The 26,833-nt window shown below is 38.6% G+C and overlaps 1 protein-coding gene across 2 annotated transcripts in view; it reads left to right on the plus strand.

The window, feature by feature from the left end:
- The window catches only part of LOC102220538 (protocadherin-7-like), a 57,760-nt gene that overhangs the window by 20,686 nt on the left and 10,241 nt on the right, over positions 1 to 26,833 (plus strand). The gene's annotated exons all lie outside the window — the stretch shown is intronic.

Raw genomic sequence — 26,833 nt, forward strand, 5'->3', positions numbered from 1 at the left:
TTCCAAAGCAGTTTTTATGGCCTGGGGCTAGGGTTATAATTTGACTATAATTTTTGCAAAATCAATAAATGTAGGAATAAAACATATTTTAAAAAATCATCACACTTTTTGGCATTAAAAAGTTTATAATTTGCATTATAGAATATGCAAAAAAGTTTGCATAATTTTATGCAGTTAGAGCACCACCAACCAAAGTTGCAGAATGAAAAGACATACCCATTAATTTAAAGCTACTTTACCACAGCAGTGACATTAAAGGGATAGTACTTATTATTAGCAATAATAGTTTTCTTACTTCATGTCATATCACATTAATTTGTAGAAAAAGGGAACAAATTCTCAGAGGCGGAGGGCTAACAGATGAATGCCCCTGTTTAAACTAATCTTTAAACAAGAAGCTGAAAATGTTTCTATTCATAGGATACAATGATATATTAGCAAATATTAAGTGTCACTACTTTAAAGGAGGCTTAAGGGTTTCAGTGTTTTCTCACAACATCACTGTTGCGATGCTAAAGTTATGCTGATTGAGGTGGCCAGCTGTATTAATCAGCCACATCCGCTGTGACCCTCATTTTGGAGAAATGAAGCCTAGGCGCAAATTCAAACTGGAAGACTCTTTAGCCTCACCTGCATCATCCAGTCGGCGCGTCCCGCTCATCACCACCGACCTATCAACGCTGGACCAAGCCACGTCACGTCCAATCACCGACCAAGGCCCAGTTGATAAGGACCTCCATCCATGGCATCTTCCGCTTTCCAGCTGCGCTCAACCCTCCTCCACCCCTTCTCCACCTCCACTCTTCAGGCTCCCATCCTTCACCGACCTCCACCACCAGTGTCGGGTCCCGGGGGATGACATTCCTAACCTTCATCGGGAATGCTCATCCGAGCTGATCGCAATTCACAGCTCAATGTCCTCAGCCGGGGCCCGAGCGCCAAAGAACTTTAAATTCATGCATGTCAATAAACCTTTTTAATCGCTGTTTTTCCGTCTGAGTCTCTCCAGATTGAAATAATTTACATGTGTTCAACAACATCCTTGCTACATTCTTGTCTAGGTCTCATACTTGTTTGGACAACTACGAAAATAGTAATCAATGGCAGCTTCTTCCATAATTATTTGGGCGTTGTTTCGCTGAGCAGACTGTGACAAACCTGCCTGTGGTATCTTACGAAAATACAAAAGTTTATAACGACTATCATAGCCTCATATCACATAAAATGTTCATTTTATTATGTTTGTCATTTATTATTAATTTGCTAAAAATATAATTAGTCTCACTGGCTTTTAGCACACCACACTGACAATTTATTCATTTTTTAACAATCTCTGTGGTTTTGAACATCTGTATACCACAACTGAAGGAGTTTCTGCTGACAACTTTGCAGACATTCATAAAAACATTTAATAGTGCGGCTGTACTGCTAATCAGTAAATAGTAACAGCACACAAACATTTAAACGTTTCAATTTTGAATTACATTGGTTTAAAAATATAGATATTGAATGCTTTTCTTACAAAGAAAATTGTGTCTGAAGGTCAAAACTTTACAAAAACAGATAAAAGAAATACACAATTTTCATAATTACAACATAAAACATGTATAAATGGAATGTGTAGATGGGTCCTGGCAGCAGTCATTTATAATATGCAACCTTCATTTATAACACAGACTTTATACACAATTAAAACAAACAATGTCTAGAGATAACTGAGGATGACATGTATATCATCTTCACTATTCACCACGTGGTTTTTATTTTCAGAACAGTGAAAATAAAATGTTCAGAATAGTTCAGTTTTGAGAACTTTCCATGAATGGTGAGAAATGTCTTCAAATACACAATGATGAAGTTGGAAAGGTGTCAAAAAAGAGAAAATAGGCTAGAAAATTCCCTAATTTCCTTTCCCACCAAAATCCTGTAGAGCTAGAATTAGATTGGAAGTTCCTTTTCTGTGTATGCTGTTTACATGAGTTACTGGAAGACTGTTCGTCTGATAATGTTACCATGTTAACAAGTCCTCCTTTCAGCTTTTGTTTCAACTTCTCGATAAAATGGTAAGAATGTGGGAATGACATTCCCACACATGTACGCACTCCCAGGCAAGCTGAGGCAGACGCTGTCAGCCCTGTGATTCTAACACACTCAGACGTGCCCACTGAAACGCGTTCTTGTGAGTCTGTAATAGCGCGTGATTATAATTACTCACCCTCCCAGATCTTTATGCGTATACATATTTCACTGAAGGCAAACGGAGGCTGATAAGAATATGATGGCACATGAGCTGATAGGAAAGTTTTCCGTCTCTTACATCACTTTCTCTTCTTCCCTCTGGATCGAGTCATGTTCACAAGCCCGGGTGCACTCCTTCTCCTGGAATCACACTCACATCCGTGGAGGCTTTTACAAACACACTCTTTTTAACTCAGGCAGACGCAGTCTTGGGTGCATACAAAGGCCTACATAGCAAGCCCCTCACTGAGATGCTTCCTTTTATTTGCTTCTTGAAAACTCTGCTCTGTATTGTACAGTTCTGCATACGACTTATCTGCCTTCAAGCATTACCTTAATAGCTGTCTGAGGGTTGAGCAATTTCACCCGATATTGCAAAACAAAAGTGCTCTTCCTCAGACAAGGCACGTATTTCAGACAGCTTAGAAGCCCTGTGACTGGTTTCACCCACCGACACAATAGACCCTTTTTGTGGTTTTGAGTTATTCTGAAGTAAATTGACTGGAATGAAATTGGAACTGAGTTTAGATCAACCTAGCTAAATTGAATAATTCACACTATATGAAATCCAGCTGTATTAATTCAGCTAAGACCAAATCAAATCGACCTGATTTGTTGGTCGTGCAAACAGATGTTGTGGGTGACAGTTCAGGGAAATATAATTTTTCTATATGAAGCCTACAATGTAACTGAACTGTTTGATTCAAATATGTTAAAGATTTGCTTTATTTAGCTATCTGCCTATAAATTTTGATCAGCTGTTTATAGTTTTAATTTTTTTAGAGACTTGGTTATTAAACCTCAAAACATTTTTTTACATTTTTTTCACCTTAAGTGGACAGCAAGTTGTGGCATTGGGAGTATAACTGGTAAATATGATATTAAACACTGTTCATTCTTGCGAACAACAAATCAAAAATTGGATCTACAGATTTCAAAATCCAGAAACCAGATTTTCATGTTTTTGTTTCTTGTTCTACATTCGGCAAGTTTCAAGAGAAAATCCTGAAGGATTCAAGCAGAGTTTGCTAGCAAAATGGTGACGACCAGCATAATTATTTCTCCACAAAACTAAAGAAAATGGACAATGTATAAAAGTTACTGCATATCTAAAGTATTATTTAGATGAAGTCATGTTTTTCAAAAAGCTACTTTTTTCATAGCTTTCAGAGGAAGATGTTTATGGATAGTAATGTAAAGCTTAGAAACCAGTAAAGGATTAGTTTGATTTGTTCGATGTGTAGCACAAAAATATCTTTTTTCAATTATAAAAAAAACTGTTAGCAGTGAAAATTGTAGCTATCCTGACATACACTGTCCATTTTAGCTGACTTTAGCAATTTCAATAAATTTTTATATTAGTCAGCTAAAACACTATGCTAACAAAAATTAACAGTGTACAATCCCACTGCAAATTGTAGTTATTTTTTTGTTATAAGTTCAACTGAACAATATTTATATTTCTATGTGAATTTTTCAGTTATAAAAATTCTACACTTATCAAAAATTACATAAGAAAAATTTGACTTCACATCATAGCCATATCTGATGCCTTGAAATTAGCTTCTGTCTCTTTAAGAAGCTCTTACTTTTTCTGACACTCCCCTTTAGCACTTCATCACAACAGTTCTTCTTTATGATGCCATTTCCAACCACTTTTAGGAACATTGGACTGAGAAGTAGTTTGTATAATAAGCTTAGCAGACTTGCAGTTTCAGCAGGTGTTTGCTAATTGCTGCTGCTAGTCTGGCATGTGGTGAAGGTACCGGTAAATAGGCGGCACATGGTATGGGTAAGCAGTTAGGCACCTTTGAATGTCTGCTAAAGAAGATTCATTCATGAAATAACCAAAGCAACATTCCAGGTATCTGTTTGATGAGGGGATGAGATTGATTGTTGTTTTTCATAGCACCTCCCCACTCCCACCTTCTTCTTCCGAGATGGTGAGGCAACAGAACTTCTGTCTTCTTCATCTTCTTCACAAAAGGGTGTTAGGTACTATCTCATCCAGTTGGATAGGGAAGCCAGAGAAATTTGGTGGTCAAAAACACGGCCTTGCTTTAATGCCAGCTGTTCATGTCAGGTTTATAAACAGAAAACAAAAAGGCAGTCGTGGTGTAATAGTTTTATAGTTTGTATTGCTTTTGTGATAGGACTCTCCCTCACTGTTTCAATTGCTGGGCAGTTGGCTTCAGGGTCTGTGTCGTAAGCTTTAAGGATCCTTTGGATCATGTTCAAGGGCACTTATCTTTCAACAGCTGCTAGAGTAATATTCTAACATATTACCGTTGTCTTTAGTTTGGACACACAATATTTCAACTTTTTCTATTACTTTTTCTTGTTATTAAGTGCTACAAGAAAATTACAGCTACACAATGAGCTGCAATTATCTTGAGAACTCTTTCTTGTCTACAGTTTGATTTTTAGTCTGTTGTCGCTCTGTACAGGAGTTTTTAGCACTGTTTACTTGAAGGGTTTTATCCAAGCCAAGGCCTTTGGGCATAGAGTTTGGATGTTCTTACTGTGCATGCATGAGTCCTCTGTAGGTACTTTGGCTTCCTCCTACAGTCCAAAATCAAGCATGTTATTGGCTCTGCATGTTGCCTTTATTCTCAGTGCATGGTTGTTTGTCCTGCATGTCTCTCTGCATTGCCCTGAGGTAATCTATCCAGGGTGCACCCTGCTGGTGGAACGTTCTCAGAACCCTTCCACCACCACATGTCCATTCATTTTTACTTTCTGCATGTGTTATCTTATATTCCAGGTGTGTTTATAAAATGGGGCAATTAATTAAATGTTCTTTATCAGTTTTAATTTTCTTAGTTTTGTTTAGAGATGGAATAACTTCATTGCTGAATTTGAGGAGTCAGTTATAAAACATCATCATGTTAGATCAGTTTTCCGTGTTTGCAAGCTGGTTATTGGCGTTCACAATTATTGAGACAGGTGTTTGTGTGCCACTCAGAAGGGTGGAACCACAAAGCAAATCATATCTAATTACAGCCTACATGATAGAACACAGGCATTATCTGTGGGCAATATTCAAAATGTTTCTGGGTGGCATAAGTAGCGAAAGACAAAAATTGGCCTAATAAGATGTATCAATTATTTTAGATTGTTCTTTGAAAGAGAATGACGGATCTTGATGTGAATTTAAGATGCTACTTACAAAAATCATCCATTCACATGAAGCTACATGGAGCAATTAAAAAAGAAGTGAAATAAAACCTTCAAAGGAAATAATTATTAATTAGTATTGCCACAATGACTAGCTGTCTGTTATTGAGGTCAGTGGTGTGCAAATCACCCTGTAAAAAGCATCACTTTACAACCCTGTGTTCCCATTGTCTGAAGGCCGCTTCCCCCCGGCACACCCACACACACACGCCTACACGCCGACACATGCACACACATAATAATGTCCTCCTCCTCCGTCTGCCTTCCTGCTGATTGATCTCACTGTTCCTGTTAAGTGGTTTCATCTCCTTTCATCACACTCCATCTGGATCTATCTTTTCAAATCGTGCTTTTAATGCTTCCCAACTTTTTTTTTTGCACCACACTTAATAGTTTCTTTAAACTTTCCAAATGGCTCATAACACCCCCTTCCATTCTCCCGCCCTTATCTCCCTCTGTTTTCCAATGGCTTTAATCTTTGTTTCTTTTTTTTTTTTTTTTCCCCTTCTTGGTAGTAATTAAGCATGCAACCGAAGAACAACCGGAAGGTGTGACTATCTGCTCCACGCAGTATGGTTTATGCATTTTTGCTTGTGGCAAATCGGGGCAGATTTCTCGCCGGGTATCTGCTCATTATATCTTGTGTGAATGCAAAACAGTGGCCCCGGTAGTGCTGCAGTCCAAAGCCAATGTTTTTGCCGGAGGCTAAATGTAACCATCTGTTTTGGAATTGTTGATAAAGGACAGATAAATCAGAAGATCAAGATTAAGATAGAGGAGAGAAAAAGAAGCAGGGAAAGAGGGTAAAAATGTGTGGAGAAAAGAGTAAAGAAATTCCTGGTTGGCAGCCAGGGCTTAGAGCTGGGGGGAGGAGGGAGCTGGGAGATTTAGGTAGGTAGATGAAGAGGTGACCAGGATGACAGGGAATGCTTCAGTGAGTATTGAGTGAAGATGTGAAGTTACAAAATGAGAATGCATTCTTAGGTGTTGCCCGAGGGTGGCAAGCCGATGGAGGGGAGTACATGGAAGGAGGAGATGAAATGAAAAAGACAGGACTGAGGTATGTACGTCTGGGGTTAGAAGAAGAAGGAACTTCTCTTCAAGAGTTAAACCAGCTCACCCTCTTCAGGCTATCCTGGTACGTGTGTGTGTGTGTGTGTGTGTGTGTGTGCGTATATGTGTGTCTGAGTGAGAGAGAGAGGAAAAGAGAGAGAGAGAGAAATAAGAGCTTTCTACCTGCCCAGTTAAAGAAGTTACATAAATCTGAGTGGGCAGGCCACTGCCTGCAGCAATGATCCAGATTACACCACTGACCCAAGCCTCTTCCAATATATGTGTAAGTGTTTACATGTGGATATGAGTATTTGCTCAATCTTTGTTGGGTCCCAATTGCCCATTGATATCAGAAATAGACCTGATAAGAGATGCCTACCTAAATGTGAACAGACGTTCAAATGTGAACAAGCATGCGGAGTGAGAGATGTATCAGAGATGAGATCAAGCCGACCCCCTCCAGCAGAGGCATTAAAATAGTTGAACTATCTGACCCTCACACATACTATGTGTCTGTGTAATCAAACGGTTTATTCTCATGGCCATCACACACGCACCACCTGCCTGTATAGTGCTGTGGAAAATATTCACGCCACTGAAGTTTACTCACATTTTCTTGACATTACCACCACAAACTATGTATTTTGTTGGGTTTTTATGACAAACCACACAAAGCAGTTGTGACACATGGGTTTTCAAACTTTGCAAATGAGAGTTTGAGAAGTGTGGTTTGCGTTTGTATTTAAAGTTCATCCCTTAAAAAGTCAACTTTTTGGTGACTTTACTCTCAGTATAAATACGGCTGATGGCCTTTGAGGCTTTGTTAGAGAACATTGTAACTCTGCAGGAGCCCAGATGAGAGAATATGTTGACAGGATGACTATTAGCTGAGCATTCTTTGTTGCACAAAAAAAGCCATGAGGAGTTGTTTTTAAAGTTTGCCACAAGCCATGTAGGGTAAACTGGAAACAAGTGGAAGGGGGTGCTGTGGTCAGATGAGTCCAAATAGCAGCTTTTTGGCTGACATACAAAATGCTATATGTGGACAAAACTAAAACAGCACATCATGCTGTGCATAACATCCCCATAGTTAAACATGGTGGTGCCAGCATCCTTTATGTTAAAGAGATAGGGAAGAGTTCATGAAAAGATGGATTGACAATTCTGGAAGAAAAACTATTGAGTGAATGATACACATAAATCTTACTGGACGACAAAATTAACGCATGACCAAAGTCTTTTGAGTAGCCCAGTCATTGTCTAGATCTGAATCAAATTGACAATCCATGTGTAATTCCACTTCAAGGTCAGGCATTAGGTAAACCCCATTAAAGATGTGGCTGTAATGTGAGAAGATGTGAAAGTATGCCAGTTGTTTAAGTCCTTTTGTAAGACACTGTAAGCCAGGAGAATTTTAATATTTTTACTCATTCATATAGATGCTCACAAAGCCAAACAAACTTTGCTTTAATGATTCAAGCTACACTCGAAATCAATGGCTTGTTCCTAATATATCACAGTAATTGCACTGCATTACCATAAAGCTGGTTCTTAATATCCCAACAGTGCAGCGGCACAAATCAGACATACATTATTTAAGAGTCTCTCTCCTCTTTTTAAACAATAGAGTAGTATTATGAGAATGGCTACCAACAGCACTCAAGGAAGAAGGGAAAACAAAAAACTCTTTTGTTGAACATCACCCACACTATTAAACTTGAAAATAAGCACACAGTCCCCCAAAAACAAAAACAAAAAAAAAAACTGTAATCAAAGTAATGCAAATCTGCCTGCCAATTAAGGCCCCAAACAGCTTTCCATGAGGATGAAACGGTAACCTCTAATTGGCTGGATAAGTGAATGCTTACATCTGAGCCGAGAACCTGAGACGGCTTGGAAAAATATGCGCATCTCATGTGCCTTGCCTGGGTCCGTGCACAGAAATACACAGCTGTAGTGAGCGTAGTGTTGAGATCACAGACAATTCATGCACGGTCAAGGGGAGTCACACAAAGTATCACCGGTAAGATGAGACGCAACGGCTGAGTGTGTCGACACAGATATGGCGTATTGTCTGGTGGGGGTACACACACACACACACCCCACACATGCTCATTGACCGGTCAGTCCCTTTTAAAAGTATGAATAAAGCTTTGGTCGCAGTGTCGTGTTAACATGAAAGCTTTCACGGTTGTTAAAAAGAGCAGGCTTTGATTAGAATGTGATGTGTGAAAGTGTTTCTTAATGCCGGCCCGTGCTGACAGCGGCGCTTTTAAATCCAGCAGAGCCGATGCAGGGAGCCTTCCGTCAAAAATATGTTGAATCGACGGTTTCACCTCAACAAACTCCCCCTGGGTTCTTTTACTTTTCAGGGGTTTTTTTTCCAGAATTTGTTAAAAGACAGGAGTCAAGCGTGTTCACCAAGCGCATCCACATTTAAGTAGATCTGAACCACAAAGCTGCAGCATCAGTGGGGTTTCAAGGATGATCAAACACTGAATTTGAAATTGTTGACTAAAATACTAACTGAATGTAAAAAACCCACTGGTTTTATTTTCATTTGAGTTATCAGACACTGTTGCAACAAAAAAGGATCTTTGTAACTTTTACTAAAGCAGTGCTGCTAAAAAGCAGATTGATTATTGCGAGCAGCCCAATAATTAATTTGTTAGCCATATGAGGATTCATGTAGAATGTAATTAAATACATTTAAGGGCTGGATCTCTACATTTATGTAGGCCTCAAAGTTTACACTTGTCTGTACAAAGTTTCAAAGTTTGTCACAAATGACCAATATTAAGGCAGAATATTTTCCTAAAACTTTAGATAATATGTTTTTATTCATATTTTTGGCTCACACCAACAATACTTTTAAGTCAGATAACATGAAGGTCTACCTCAGTTGTCATTTCAGGGAGAAGCAGCAGCAGCTTCACAACCAAGTCCAACCATCTATAAGGTCACCCTATTAAGGAAGCTCATTTCAGCTGCTTGTATTTTGTTCTTTGGTCATGAACTTTATTTGATAACCAAATGTGAGGATTAGATTGTAGATAGGCTAGTAGATTGACAGCTTTGTCTTCTGACTCAGTTCCTCCGCCACTATGACAGAGCAGCCCTGAACCACTAATTCCTTTCCTGCTCCGTCTTGCTGTTACTCATGAATAAGACACCAAGGTATGTGAACCTTTTAGTTGTGAAACTTACATCTGACCTAGACTTTTTAAAAATATAATTTTAACATGCATTTCTTTAAGCAGTTGTTTGTTTTTTTTTGTTGTTGTTGTAATTACACCACGGAACAAACTTACTTGAAGAGCTACTGAGTTGTGAAAAAGTATTCTCCCCTTATTAATTTCTCCAGTTTTTGCTTCCTGGTTTATCTTAAGTTTTTCCAGTCACCATGATACAGTTCTGCTATCGGAGAATGATGACCAGAGTCAATACAAAATGGAATTTTCAAATCAGAGATTCATTGTAATATCTTTTTTCTTTTTGTCAATTTTACTTTATATGCAGACAAATATCTTTGAGACACAAGGTCTCATTTTCAAGAGTGAGCAAATTAATCTGGCCCTATGTCAAAAAATAATCATTATGGAGAATGAACAAATATTTAGAATCAAGTATTTATGTTCTTATCTTGTTCTGATAACATGAAGTAGGCTGATTGATCTCAAAAAGACCAGATAATATTTTGACATAAAGAAATTCAAAACAGAAAGAGAGAACGTTTTTGACATCCATCTGTCTGGAAATAACTTCAAAGTTATTTCTAAGGTTTTGCAACTCCGGATAACATTAAAAGCTATCATTTGGAGATAAGGAAATTATGGAACATTGGTGAACAACATTACAGCATTAAAGCCTCACTTGCTTCTGTAAAGGTTAATATTCAAGCAATGCTTCTGCTTGCTTTTCCTTTGTGTGACTTGCTGCCTTCACCACACAACCGCACAAAGAACAACTCAATAATAAGTTTTCACAGGTTTTGGCTAAAGTAGCTTCCCTCTCATTTTTATCCTTCACCCTGCTGTTTAGTAACTGCATTGAATACTACTGCTATTGTAAATAATCTTGTATAAGGTTTTACCATATGATCAACCACCATCCCATACAACTTCAGTTAATTGGACTGTTTAAAAAAATCATTGACATTACATTTCACCAGAACATTATACAGTGAATGTTCCATCAAAACATTCTGGATATGAATTTGCCAGACATTCCCTTGAAATAGGGCAGACTCTTGAGCAACTGCTCAGCTCTGAGAGACTCAACTGAAAATGACTTCTCAGTGACCCTTTTCTAACCCTGATACTTAAAAATAATTTTCAAAGTGGATTGCAAAAAGGATCCAATGTACACATATATTCTTGAAGTGTTGTGCAAGGTTATCGATGGAAAAGATTTGGATTCTACCCCCGCGTTCCTCATTAACTCTGCTCCTTCCGCTCAATGGCCCAACTTTGCACTCTGTCTCTAGTGTATCAAGCACATACACACACGCAATGCGCTCACATATATTCACACACTCACAAGCAAGAAGCCTGTTTGCATACCAAAAGCATACTTCATAGCTTGGAGAAAATGAAAGCCATATTAATTATACCGTCCACATTTGTGCGCACGCATTCACACAGCAGACTTACAGAAAAAGACAGAGCAAAGGAGAGGTTATTTTATGTTTTTCCTCTGCGTCAAAGAAGACAGAGTGTGAATGATTGAGTCTCTCTGCGTCAGGGAAAGAGGGAATGAGAAATAGCGCAGAGGGAGAGAAAGAGTGCACTGTCTTCCTGCTTTAATGTGTGCATGTGCGTGCCTCGGCGTGTGTGTGTGTGTGTGTGTGTGTGTGTGTGGGTGCGTGTGCGTGTGTGTGTGTGTGTGTGTTTGCGTGCATGTTGTCTACCCAGCATAACGCCCCCTCTGTGTCCCCGAGCCACTCTCTGTCACTCACACACACTGAGCCTATTGTCAAGACATTGGGCGAGGTGCCCCAAGACATTTCGGTGGCACTGTGTCTGTCACAGGGGCGATAGGCCTGAGATAGGTTCACACAAATGCACATACATGCACGCTTGAAGTCATGCTTTCGTCACTCAGCAGGACATTCAACGATCAAATGCCCTTGATGCATCGGAGTGCACAGTCAGCCCCTGAATCGATTAAAGGTCACTATGATGTTAGACGGAATCAGAAAGAATAGCATATTCACCATGTCATTTATTATTAGAGCACATAAAAATTAAGTACATTCATAAAGTAATAGATTTTAGAATTTAGAGTTGACCTATGTGCTACCTTGAAAAGTATCTGGCAGCAATTTTCAACGAAGGTTCCTAAGGACCTATCTTTTGCAATTTTTTGATGTCTAAAAATTGCACCTGAATCAAATGGCTTAATTACCTCCTCAGTATGTGAAGTTCTTTAGATTCCTGCTAATGACCTGATTATTTGACTCATGTGTGTCGAAGCAGAGACACACCTATAAGTTGCAGGATACTGACAGTCAAGGATTCAGATTGAAGACTCTGGTGCATGGCAAAACAATTATATAAAAGCAAAACAAACCCCTTAACTGTCACGAGGACACTGGCTTCCTTGTGGACCCTCTGACTTGCATGTAAGTGATTTGTGGGTGACAGTTAAGGGGTTTTAGCAGTGTGACATCTAATTTAATCCAAAGGTGTGCATGTAGCATGAACAAGAGGCCTTATTAAATGTCCATCATCCTAATTTATGCTGATCAGTCCATCTTTTTCGTGAACAGAAATACCTCATGACAGATTAATTTGTCAAGAAGCATTTCTTGTATGCTACTAGCTGACTGTCAGCAACAAAAGGGGATATGCAGCAGTTTCTCTGCTGGAAAATTGTGGTGATTTTGAAGCTTAATTTTTAAAACCTCTATATACGTTGATAGCAAGGGTACCCTTGCTTAATAAGCAAGCACCTCTGTTTAATAACAGCAACGAAGACAAAACCACAAATACAGAAACTACTGTCTGTGTTGTAGTTTTAGCACTCAAATTTTATTTTTTAATCTTGTTACACACTGCTTGGTTGGAGCAATACATCGCCTCAATTATGTTTGCTAGGAATGAATTTCTTACCAGGCGTTGTTACTCTGTAGTAACTTTAGAACTTGAATAGTTTCTACCAGCTCCTTTTTCAGACTGCAGTTAAATTAGACTTTATTTCTTCTCAGAACAGACTCTGTCAGAACTTATTTACAAGTGATCAGACCAAATGTGTGTTTAGACATCACAATGCTACCGGCTCAAGTTGGAAGCAGCCAGGACTCCATAACTGCAATGCAGCTTTCCAATGTTCAGCTCCTTCCAGATTTGCTTGTACAGGAACCGCTCCCGCCAAAGTGGCAGTAGCCAATTTATTTCGACGTCTGTCCATTGGCTATTGTTCTTTGTGGCTTTTCCTCAAACTGTAACAGTCTGCTGGCAGCAGGATTGATTCATTCTCAGCTCTGTCTGGCACAGTTGCACACAGAGCAGGAAATTGAACTGAGTGGCCAGAGTACAGCAAGCCAAGATATAGCTCTAAATCTCTATTTTCTCAATGAAGTTTAAATATGTGTTTAAGAAAGACAATTTTATTTTCTGTGTTTTATTCTGTACAGTTCCTGGATTTAGGCATTTATATTGAATAGAATGTAAGTAAATGGATTTGAACTGTATCTCTTAGCAGTTGTTTCAAGCTGGCCCACGTTGACATGGATACGTTGCAAAAGAGATTATTTGTTGTGTTTGTGTGTTTTGTTCAAACTCTACCATTTTGGTGTGATTCTTAAAAACCTTTACAAGAGTGGAGATTTGTTTTTAAACTCTATTTTGATGGGATATTCAAAGATTATTACAATTGATAACTTTGAACATGGGGACTTTCATTTTTTGTGATAGAAACCATAACAATGTGGAGTTGCATTTTATGGATTATACTTTTATTTGCCTGAGTCAGTTGTGATCATTTCAAATGTAAACTTAAAATGACTGAAAGGAGAAATTATGCAAAGAACACACAATTTATAATGGTTTTGAGGTGTTCAACCTGCAACTTATTTAACCAAGTTCACATTTTAATCTCCAACATTTTTACAGTTCTGCCAACTTAGAAAAGTAGCAATTTGTTGTCCTAAAAGGTAATTGAATTGATGTCAATCACTCAATTTACATAATTTGGCCATGTCTACATGGGATGATCGCTAAATATAGCAACAAGGTCAATAAGCTGTTGTTAATGTCAAAATTGCCACTACCCCCTAGCTTGGTACAGGTATTACAACATTGTTTTCATTGGATTCTCAAAGAGCATGCAGAAGTATTAAAAAAAGTTTCTCTTCTGAAGTACTGGAACCAAGTTCAGTCTGGTCAACTTTAAAACTTATGCTACGTAATTTTGTTCACGTCCCTCTACACACTAGAGTCCATTAGTCAGCCCAGATTGTGTGATTACACTGACTGCTCATACAGACAGTGGCAATAATACTCCCATTCAAAGAGTGGTGCCAAACAAACAGCTCTAGCAAATAAAGAAAACTGCATCTCAGCACAAGTCGAAGAAGAAAAAATAATAAGTAGCTTTTTTAAAAAGAAATGCAGAGAAAAATGACCTCTGCTCTTATCCCCATTCGGATGATAAATCTATCAGGGTCTACAAAAATAATAATAAAAAAAAAGGATTATATCTTGGTTAAAAAATCAATCTGTGCCTTTTTTAGTTACCGTATTTTCCGCACTATAAGGCGCACCACATTATAAGGCACACCTTCAATGAATGGCCTATTTTAAAACTTTTATCATATATAAGGCGCACCGCATTATAAGGCGCATAGAATGGATGCTACAGTAGAAGCTGGGGTTACGTTATCCATCCATTAGATGAAGCTGCGCTAAAGGGAATGTCAACAAAATAGTCAGATATGTCAGTCAAACTTTATTAATAGATTACAAACCAGCGTTCTGAAAACTCTGTTCACTCCCAAAATGAACAGCTGTTGCTTCCTCCACTTCTGCACCATTGATTCGTTCATGTTAAATTCTCTCGCTGCTGGTCTATTCCCGTGTTCTACTGTGTGACTGATCGCCTTGAGTTTAAACTTTGCGTCATAAGCGTGTCTCTTAATAGGAGCCATTTTGGGGTCTTTACACAAAACCCAGCGTGCACCGCGCGCTTCTTCTTCTACGGGGGAAAATGAAGTCGGCGGCTGCTTACCGTAGTTGCGAGACCTGTTGTGGCTCAATATTGGTCCATACATAAGGCGCACCGGATTGTAAGGCGCACTGTCGGCTTTTGAGAAAATTTAAGGTTTTTGGGTGTGCCTTGTAGTGCGGAAAATACGATAGTCTTCTTCTGAATAAACAACTTATACGTCATCTGATAAACAAATAAATTGTACAAAAACAGACACCTGTGTGTTCTCAGGAAAACTCATGGGCTTTCTTTCATGGACACGGAGAGGTTCTGCATGTCGAAGCCTTTAGGCTAAGGGGGATATTGATCCTAAGCTTATTGCTGTAGTGCAAAAAGATTTACAAATATGCTGTATTTCCATTTTGTGGTCATGTCAAAATGCAAATTTAATGCCGCTTTTTCCTGCAGTGCAACATGTGTGTACTTGTGTGTGACTGTGTTGGTGTTTTTGTTTGTTGGGGCCATTGTGGAGTTCATGTTTGTTTGTGTCTGACAGCACATTAAGCGAAGCTATCTTTAACCTTGCAAAAAGGAGTGACACTGATTCTAAACTGACAGGATGGATTTCAGTTTGACACAACAGAGCGCCATGGCAGCCCCTGTCAGCTTAGCCCATACGCCCATTTTTACAAAAGACAGGAGCGCCACAAAGCGGTGCGAGTATCTGTGCAAGACAGAGAAAGTCAAGAAAACAAATTTGAGAAAACATAAGGAGAACTGAAAAGAATATGATAAAGAGGATAGTTTGGAAAAGGGCTTAAGTGGAGACTGAAGCAATATGGTGTAGAAAGAGGTCAAATGCTGAAAAAGAAAAGCCATGAGGGATGGTGGGTACGTAGAGAGGGAGGGGACTGAGACCTTGCTCTTGTATCCAGATGTCTCCGAAGTCCCTTATTGACTCTGTCTATTGTTCACTGCAGCAATCCTAATCACTCTCAACAGGGAGTTTGTTTTTGCTGTTTGTGCCTGCTCATCTGTCACCCCTGTGTCTGTGAGATCACGTATCTATAGTCACGTCGTCGCTTTTACTTTTCCATATTCTTACCCCCACAGAGAACTTATTGTCTGCTCCTCATCTGGTCATCCTAATGCACAATAGAAGTGGGTGGTGAAAAGACTATTGCTCACATTGCTCTAATGGTCCAAACAAACGCACACACATTTACACACAGAACGGCTCATAAATTCTGTCTAAATAGCACACATGCATATGCATGGTGTTCTCTCACTCACGCATGCACACAGAAGGCCAGTTGTACGCCACCATCATGTTTGCATCTTTCTTCACAATGACTCCTGTCAGTCATATTAAAGGAGATGACTGTTTTAAGGACAAGCAGTGGAAAGTGATGAGTATCACCATCACTCACACAAGCAGGCACGCCAACAAAGAAGCTAATCAGAATCACGGGTATTTGTCCGGAAAAGCCTAGCTCTATATCTCACTCTATTAGCTTTTGTTTTTTGTTGTTTGTTTTTTTTTTTCCTCTAGCGCGCAGACAGCCAGAGCTACACAAAGGGGGATAAACATTCAAAGGGGCCGATACCGTGAATAGAGACAGTGATTTCCAGCGTGTATCTGCAGGCTGGAGAGCCCAGATGGAGACAGGGAGAAGGGAGAGAGCGCATGGTGCCAGAGTGGACAGCTTGATGGTAACAAAGCCGATGCAGTAGATCCACACTCCCTCTATCTGTCTCTGCAGGAAAAAAAATACACACGACACCTGCAAGCAAACAAACAAAAACAAAAAAAACAACAAAAAACCCCCCTGAAACTCTTTAGGGCATCATAATGGACATTAGCTGCAAGGTTTTAATAAGTGAGAATTGTAGTCTCCCCGCAAGAACACGTTTTAAGGGACAGGTGTGCCAGAAGGCTGTTGGGAGTGGCAGTCCCAGCGTTGGCCACACGGTGGCCTGCAGAAGACTGCAGCAGTCTGAGGAGGAGCGCGAGGAGAGAAAGAGAGGGTCCGCATAGTGTCGATCAGATGACCTCGCTGCTGCAGTTAATGTTCTCTGGCGCTCAGACACAAGGCTGAAGCTCTGCCGTATACTGCAGGGCTGCTGTTCTACAAGCTGCCGTGACGGAGGGGATGGTGGCTGTTGGGGTGTGTGCGAGTGTGTGTACAAGGGAGCAGAGAGATTAGCAAGGTGGAAAAGTAAAAGAGGGAAAGCGAGAGCATGACACCAAGAAGGTGTGTGGTATCAAAGCAATTTTCCGTTTCTGTTAGCAACTCTTTTTCCTTGCATCATTCTTTGTCTACTTCATCCTCTTTTTCTCTTTGTCCCGTTCTGTTGCCCTCATCACAATCCCCCTCTCCTGCTGCCGCACTTGCCCCCCTTTTCCAGTACCTCATGCCCCTTTCCCTCCCTCTTTTCCTCCCTCTCTTCTTTCTCTCTCTGCAGTGCAGCACAGTGATTATCATTCCTCTCACAGAGTCAGGCCTGATAGTCAGATACTGCTGAGCGCCCTTCTACATCACCTGCTTCTGGAGGGAGAGACTGAGACAGAGGAGAGGATGGAACGGGAGGGAAAGGAAGGAGAAGACTACTAAGATAGAAGAAAAGAAAGCAGGGAGTGGGGAAATAAGAAGAAAGTGCAATAGGTGGAGCAGTTGCAGAGATTTGTGGCAAGAGGGAAAGTATTGTGGGGGGCAGAAGTATACGAGGGAAGGAATGATCGTACTGCAGAGGTGGTCCCAGCGCAACATACTGCTGCATAGTTATAAATGTGTGCGAGTGTGTATATGCACACCTGCACGTGTGAGAAGAGGCAAGCAGGTGTGCCCAAATCTTTGCGTTTATGGTATTTGCATGGAGAAGGTTTGCGTGTGTTGTGGTAATAAGGCGCTTTCAGCATCTGGGAGTTAGACTCACGGAGGAAACGCTGCTCATATTGCTACATCCTTCCCCTCGCGTGGTTCCAACCGGCTGTGAAATGATTTTCCGCATTCTGAAAATACCACAAAAGACTAGTGTTAAACACAACTTTTTGTCTCTTACTTTATAAAAGCAGAATGTGGTCATATTTTATTTTACTTTGTTCCTGTGTCTCTATTTTATTTGTTTCCATTCAGAGCTTAATAGGTACCTATTTTCCTCTTTGGGATTTTTTTTAGCCTGCAGTTAGTGACATGCAGCTTTCAAACTTTCATGGTCCAAATTATTCCTCCATCACTGAAAAAGCTGAAGTTGAAAGTGACATTTTTTAAAGCCTAAAACTTGTGTGGTTTTTATTCTGATTTAAAACTTTTCCTTGGTCTGGTCATGTCAAAATGCAACTGCAAACTGGAAGAAGTCATGTCCCTCTGACAAGGTGCTTGTATTATTGTACCCAAAGATCCAATAAAAAAACATTTTAAAAGACCTTCAGAAAAGCTTAAAAAACAATTAAAGAAGACCATTTTAAAATGATACAACAAAATTCAGCTCTTTGAGAATAAAAGATAAAGAAATTAGGTTAATTTAAAACCTTTGGGATTTGGATATATTTTTTAGGGACATTATCATGTTTTCTCTTTTTTTCACTTAACTGAAATCATTGCTGAACCTAGAGGCACTTTAGGGACTTTGGATTTTCTCTTCTAGCCATACTTAAATTACTTTTTGCAGACAGGGACCATTTGTGTTGAGGAGACAATGTCTTTGAGTTGGTATTGCCTCTATTTTGTATATTTGTCTATTCAGTCTAGTTAGTTCATGGTGTAACCGGGGCGCTATTCTTTTTGATATAATATGTAGAAGCTGCATTTTAACACCTGTAAATTCAACCCAGCTTTAAGACTAATATATATTGAAAAAAACGATCACAAACATCTCTTCAGGATACTAGCTTATCAGCAGCAAGCTATTTTTATTTTTGATTTCACAGCTTTTTTTCCCTCCTGCTGCCTTTGATGCACAGCTTAACAGTTGACAAGGAAAATGTTGTAAAAGACTTTCTCACATTTATCAGTAAATGCTGCAGAACAGCTGAGAAGTCTGACCTGTCAACTCAATCAGTGACTCAAAGTTTATTTTAGTTTTATTAATTGTCTTACTTGCCTTGCTGGTATGATGAAAAAAAAAAAACACAGCAACAAAGAGAAGTGTTGATAATTGTTGAACTGTAGTTGGATAGTTGGGAATGAAACACCCTAGATAATCAGGAAAATTTCTCACCATTACACTTCACACTTAAGGCGTTGGTGTGAAAATCCCTAAGCAGACAAATAAGACACCTGGAATGGCTACAAAAATTTAGGTGGTGAATAAAATTGTAAGAAAGAACAGTGAGAAATGGTATAAAAAATGAAAGCGAAGTCAAGTGAAAGGAAGTGTGAATTATCACATAATGCATATTATGTATTGTATGTACAGCACATAGCAATGTTCACTTCAATTCAGCTTTGTTCCATAGCACCAACTCATATCATCTCATGGTACCATACAAAATCCGGTTAGGTCCAAATTCAATTCAAAATAATCCAACTCAGTCCAACATGATCCAATCGTATAGTAAGATTCAGATTCAGTTATATATTACAGTTCAGTCCTAATCATAACAGCACACAGTCTGAATTTTTTTATTGTCCAGAACCAATAAGGGAAAAAAATAACCCTAACCCTAAGAAAAGTCCAGTTGAATTTATCAAGCCATTGACATTTTAATAAATCCCTCATCAAAAGCAAGAATGTGGCAACTGTGGAAAGGAATGGCTCCCTTTAAACAGAAAGAGACCTGCAGCACAGCCAGGCTCAGTGAGAGCAACCATCTGTTCAACTGACGGGGGTTGAGAGGACAGAGGAAGGCGACAGAGCAAAAATTACCACATACACAGAGCAGTTGATTATGGGAAGCAAAAAATTAGATGCATAGGATATAAAGCAGAATATATTATCAGAATAATTCTGTTTGCCCAGGAATGAAACAAATCTAAATCAAGAATTACTGAACGATGAATACTTTTAATGGGAAAGAGTAGCAAGGAGAGCACACACAGCTCGTGGTAGCAATAACTCCATCAGTGGATTTGTCCAAAGAGACAGAGGTAAAAATATAACTAATAAGTCAGAAGATACTGCAGTCAATGCCAGTGGCAGCTTTGTTTTTAACTTCCTCCAGCAAAGAGACACAGCAAAGCACACTGAAGAATCGTGTTATTGGGAGCATTAAAAATACTTTATACAGAAAGCATTCATTATACCTCTTTCAAAATGACATCATATCTTCATAAATGTATCAATTAAACATGTCATTCTGTAAATATATATAGATTCATGTGTGCTTTATCTGCTTCACCTGACTTACTTTTTAGAACTCATGATGTGGGAGGACAGTTTCTGTACTCATATTTGCCATCAGCGTTAACAGAACATGATCTCTGAGCAGAGGCTAAACAAGAGAGTGGAAGTAAAGGTCATTTAGGCTGATCAGCATTCCAGGTATGAACTCTGGACTGTGTCCATGTGGTGTCAACACAAACAGATTAGTTTTCATTGTTTGCTGTGGGAGCAAAGGGCTGTATCACCTTACATATTTTCGGAAAGCTGAAGCTGCAAAGTGTTTATGACTGACACTTTATCAGCAATGCTACTATTTAGGGTTGTAAATAAGTGTGAATGCGTGTTATGAAGACAGAGTGTTGGGCTCTTGCACTAATCTGTCTCTGAAAATATCTGGTTGTTGGGAATCACATTATAAACACATTTTCACTCATTTCATTAGGTTTTCTGCAAAGTGGATCTTTGGGGTTTTTTTCACATTAGATTTGACTGTTGGTGTTATTGGATCCTTCTGTCCACTAGAACCGATGAAACTCTCATAGAATTCCTTCAGTCTGGCCTTTTCATTATTTAATGAGGGTCACACAATCCAATTTCTGGCTTAAAGCAAAATCATATTTTAAAAGTAATGCTGATGCTTGGCATCAACATTATGATGTCCTCCCAATCCCAAACCATTAGGGACAATTGGCAAAGAAATCACAAAGCTAAGCTGCTCATTCAACATGAGGAAAATCTGAGATGTCTGCAGGGAGAGATTACCAAAAGGATCTCAGATATCTGCTTGATTTGTGTGGCTCATTGAATTGTCAGATTCAACATACACACACAAAACATTGCTGTGATAAAATACCTTCATTAATTCTGAATTGTTTTGTGTTTTTTGGACAAAAACAAATGCAAACATGCAGCTACTGCTTGATTAAAGAAAGATTGATATTAGAGATTGACAGATCAGACATTTCCTTATCCTGTGATTTAGTAAGACCTTAATCTCCTGGTACTGATTTTAGACAATTCTATATTCTTTTTAAGAACTGTATTCACCAACATACAGAGCCTTTTTTTCTAAATTACCTACCATGAAAGTCAGTAATTAATGTGACACAGCAGCATTTTAACCGAATGTGTGTGTAAGAGAGCAGAGCATTTTACTGTTCTAAAGCAAGTCAGAATTATTTGGGGTTGACAACCTAAATAATTGATGTTTCACAAATCAGCTTATTTATCTCATGTTTAGACCTGTATAACACCTTTCTCTAAGCACTTCCATATATGGCAACATTAGAAACAAAGTAACAGCTGCTTAAATATGGCAAAAGCCCTGGATCTGGTTCTCCATTATGCAATGTTCGCATATAATAGGAAGCTACTGTTTCATATGACACCAACATTGTATTGTATCCCAGCTCTAAGCTGCATACTGGATGACACTAACTAGCTGAACAAAATATAAACAAGTCAGAGGGTTGTTTGTCCCAGAAGCAGAATTTTGAAGCCAATTCTGCATGACCTCCCTCGACCTCTGACATTGTGCTTTGGAGATCAGCCATAATATGAGCATAAATTAACCCGACCAGTCAAAATTCTACAAGATTCATTGCAAAATCCCAAAATGCATTAGTTTTTGTGCTCTTGAAATTTGGAATTTGGACCAAAAGGAGTGTCTGGATACGCTAAAGGTCAGAGTCCTTAGTTAGATAGGAATTATACATCATATTCTCAGTATTTTTCTGATTGTGCCAGAGGTAAGTTAGTGACTTGTAACTTTACTTTTCATGTTTGTATTCTGACCTGCAACCTGACCTCAGTTGGCATTGTTACAAGCATGAAACATGCGAAGAATTAAATGAGAGTTACAGCGTACTATATGTTTATAACCAACTAACGAATAAGATCAGTCGCTATGGAGCAACTCTGTCCTGATATTTAGATGATGTGAGACAGGAAAACGAGCCAAGATCCAAAGAGGGGGAAATGTGGCTCTTGTCCTACAACCATGTTTGTAGTTCTGGTTTATGCGAAGCCGCATCCTGTCAATTCATTATGCAGACCAGAATGAAGCAGGGCACAGTCAAACAAACAGGCACTCAAGTCCAAATACACTAACACATGCACAAAAACCAAGATGCACAGATGCACACACACACACACAAATGCATTCAATATGCAGACACATGTAAGGAGAAGAGAGGGAGACTGTTAATTAACTAGAGCTCGTTAATTCTCTTTGAACCGACAGCGTGGAGGTTTACACACTAATTACCTTGATGGCTGAGCCAACCTGTGCATGCACACGCATATGCCGGTCTTCACACTACAAACACAAGCGCTCTCGCAGGCTGACATAACACATCTTGCAGGCTTTTAGACTTTCACACTCGTACACGGCCATAAAACACAAACATAAAGGTGTGAAGTCTCACTCATACACATGAACATATGCACACACTCATGTGTACTGCTGAAAGAAAAAAACTCTTGCCCTGAAATGAATTCTATATTAAGAACTTTTTTTTTTCTCCTTCTCATTTTGCTTCAGAGCAAGATTCAGATGGTTGGGTTTATTCTTAGCTCAGATCGTGCGTCTTTTTGATTCACACTGATAGCAGAGTTAGCTTCAAACTTGCTCCCATAGTGGAATGGTCCGCTAAAATGTTTGCACAATACTTGCACACATAATCATTTTTACATATTCACCATGTCAGAGAACTGAGGCTGTCATGTCAGCACCAAACTGTAATTGACCGGATCAAATTAAGAGGAAGTATTTTTTATGTCCGTCATCAAACTCAATTAATATTCCATCAGGGATAGATTTATAGCCCATACTGGACCTTAGCCAGTTTATACATATGTTCATGTGTGTTTATGTGCATGCGTGTTTTCTCATAGCTACAATATTTATGGACTAAGATTTAGCAGATATATGGAACTTTTAGTTTTATTGCACATTTTTAGTCCAAAAAATGTAGCACACATTAAAATAGCTAATATCCTTTGTAAGTGGAGCTGCGGCTATGAATCAAATTTAAGAATTACAATACAAGAAGAAGGAAAACATCTGAAGAACATTGTTTAATTTTTTTTCCAGTCTTTCCTGTTGACATTCCTCATTATTACACACCTTAAAATAGCTCTTACTAAGAAAGGTCAATATGAAACTTGAGTTTTCACATTGACTTTTATGTGAAACAACACCTTACTGTTTGAAACAAGCACCAAAATATAAAGAGATTTGCATTTTAAACTGTATTTAGCATTAACATTCCAAATCATCAGTGTCTGTGTATTTTCGAAAGCAAATGCAGCCTCCTTAATTGTTATATTTCATAAATATTTCACACATTTCCAAATGCATCGTGTACCAGGTGGTAAAAACTGAAAAGGATAAAACCATAGATTTTGCTGCTCTGCATTCAGCCTTCCTGTTGTCTGTGTTGTCTTGCTCTCCCTCTATTGCAACCTCAATGACTCACAGACATGCATCTAAACATGCAAAAAAAAAAAAAGCAGTTTCTAAAAGTTTAAGCTTTTACTGGAGATTTCACTTCATTTTAAATCCCTTACAAATGCTGAAAATAGCCAACTTAGAGTTTCCCCTGTCTAGAAACGTCCACAACAGAAATTATTGATGTTACCACAACTTGATAGTGCTTGAGTTTTGAGTTCTGCTCTTTATTCCTTGACAAAAGCTGAGAAATGAATATGTTAAAGATATCATCCTAAATAGACTCTAAAAACATTTGAACAGAAAAACTTATGAATTGTATTAATGGAGTCAAATATGTGTCGACAAGTTAAGCAGCAGTGAGAACAAGCCAAAAGGACCAGGGCAGAAGGTCTACAGTGTGCAGCTGCTCAAATGTAATTAAACTAAAAGTAGCCAAAATATGGCATTTGGCAAAAGAAGAGAAGGTTGTCAAAGAGTTCAAGACTTTGAGTTTGGAAGGAGAGCGTGAGAGAAAAAAAGAGGGGAAATGGGGTTTCTGACGGTGGAGGAGTTATGGGTCAATAAACCCTGCTGTGGGGGGAGCGGAGAGGGACCTATAACGAGGTCAAGGACTTATCATCGATCTGCACATCATAAAGCTGACTGGCAAGGAGAGAAAGAAGTGGAAGACGAGTAGAGGAAGTGAGCCAAAGGAACAGAGAATATGTGGATAGTTGTGAAAAACAGAAGTTCAGCTTTAGGGGTAAGAGTCATGGGGAGAATAAATTGAAAATAACATTATTATGATGAAGGAAGGAGAGGGGGCAGCTATGGCCAGTATGGAGGAAATTGAATTAGATGGATTTGTGGCAGAAGAGCTGAAATTTGTAACAGAATGCTCACTGAGAGCAACCACATCCAGACTGCCAATACCAGTAACTCACCGTCGGTCGATCGAGGCCCGCCTTGTGTTGCAGGTTGGATCTCACTGCAGTTTTTTCTCCGATGCAACATCACACACAAGTTATCAGCATTGAAGTTTCAGAATTTTCAGAATTTCACATTTACTGTTACCGCTCAAGGTTAACGAATTACACTTAGTGAACAAACTCTATAACTGTGAAAAAGTAAATATTTAAAAAAAAAAATTTTAAAGTGTAATGGACTTTAAAAAAAAAACACATTGCCACGACTTGATGGATCCCAACAATAATCATAAGGAGTGTCACAATATTTCACACCTCAACATTTCAGACGGCATTTTTTTTCCCTTGTCAAAGTTAAGCCCGTTGGATGTTGCTTTTCAGTTGCTGTCACAAAGTCACTTCCTCTGGTGTAGTAAGTCTAACCTGTTACCGTAAGCCACGGATATAAGAGATTTTCACTCTGTTTCTATGTTTGTGACTCTCATTCTGCAGAAAGGAAGGAAGTGGTTCTTGAATTTCCCTGCTTTGTTGACGGAGTCAGAAAGATTCGTTTGCAGATTTTATTACAAGAGCATTGAATAGGGCAGCATCACATTTACCATTTCATTGCAGTTTAATGCTTGTCTATTTGAACTTTCAATGCAAACAGACAAGTATATAAAGAATGGACTAGGAAGTACTTTACATTGATGACAAATTCTTTAAAAGCACTGTTTGCGGAAAACCAAATTTGTTTGAGAAAAACTTTGCTTCCATCTTTTTCTAAATATTTGTCAGTAACCCTTTCTTCCTTTTTTGCTCATATCTTGCGAATCAAATTTTTCTGTACTTGTTGCAATGCTAATTGACAGATTAGCAATTGTTACAACGTATTCACTGAACGTTGGCAAACTTTGCACACAGCTGCTGCTGACTTTGAACATGTTAGTTGCATCAAAGCACGTTTTGGTAAAATGTAGTAAAACTATATTTTAGTTTTGCAAAAACACCGGCTGACCCTGTTGTTCCTGAGCCTTTATGCATCTTTGTGGACCAGAATCATTAACCTTGATAGTGAATATTCAGTTTGCTGCACAAAAGTATATTTCTTGCTGTATATAATTCAGAAAGAAAAATTCCATATGTCCTTGCTCTTTTTTTATACAGATAAAATAAATTTGTGTATTGTAAAATGTGCAAGGTGAAATGCTAATTTATTTTTATATTGAGGACAGTGTGCAGTATATTTTATTTTGAATGGAGTACATTTTTATATTCAATTAGAGTTTTTTTTATTATCTTTAAAAGAGTAGTTGGCGATAGCAGAGCACATTTGAAGAATTTCTATTAGGTACTTTGAAAATCCAATGCCAAAGTCCTATTTTAATCATTTAAAACACAAAAAATGGGTTAATCATCTTTGATTAAGCACATGACTCTTATTTAGAAATATAATTTTAAGTCCTTACAAAGCTATGTTATGCAATGCTGTCACACCAAGGAAATGGTTTAGACAGCCTTTTAAGTCAAGCAATAGTGAAAATATTTGTGTTGACATTTCTTGTGTAAGAAATCCAACTGATTATGATGAGATCTCAGACTCACTTTCACTCAGAGTCAAATTCTTTCATACACTTTCCATTTCACTCTGAGTCACATTCTTTTATGCATTTTCTATTTATTTACCAGAGGCTCTCCCTCTGAAGAGGTTACACTATACTTGATCAAAGCTGGGGCACTAAAATGAAAATTTTCTTCATTGAAAGTCAAGATGAATCCATGGAGATGTTTTTCACAAGACTTTAATATTATGCTCTCTGTTACTGTTGTTGGAGTCACTTTTATCATCTAAATATTGTTAGCAAGTTACAGACAATATTAGTTCATGATTAATCCCCTCTTTCTGACTTAATTCTGCTGTGTACCATCTTGTCTTTTTTAGTATAAGCATTTCAAATGTTTAATTTTCTTCTGTGCTTGGTGGAAGAAAAAAAAAATTGGCACAGGTTTAGCTTTTTATACGAGCCGTCCATCAGCTTCCCAGCAGATTATCCAGAGGTGACATTCAAGGCTAAAGTTATTCCACGGTAATCTTTTTCTTGTCTCTGTAGCCTTCACTTCCTCACCATACACTGCATGTTTCAAAGCAGATCTAGATTTAAAAGCTTGTAATTTTGTAAGCAGATAAGTGAGTCTGAGACGAGATAGGATGGGTGTCATATAGAGATGGGCTTCCTGGTGCAGAGCGATCCCTTCAGGCCAGACTCAGTCATTTAGCTCTCTGATATTTTCTCAGCGTGAACTTACAGTCTTATTTTCCATCCAACCTCAAAGCCGCTGTGCTAACAAGACTGGGCTGATTTGTGTTTGAACATCACAGTGGTCGTGCTGCTCACTTTGTGTGGATGATATACTGAAAATATTCACTGAAACCACCTCGGCTGTATACTGCCTAATTTGTAGATGCAAACATCTAGATGTACGTAGATGTTTCACAAATGCCAAAACACATAAAAATAAGAGATATATATATGATACAAATCATCAAGAAATC

Source organism: Xiphophorus maculatus, chromosome 5, assembly GCF_002775205.1.
Source record: "Xiphophorus maculatus strain JP 163 A chromosome 5, X_maculatus-5.0-male, whole genome shotgun sequence".
Lineage (NCBI taxonomy): Eukaryota > Metazoa > Chordata > Actinopteri > Cyprinodontiformes > Poeciliidae > Xiphophorus > Xiphophorus maculatus.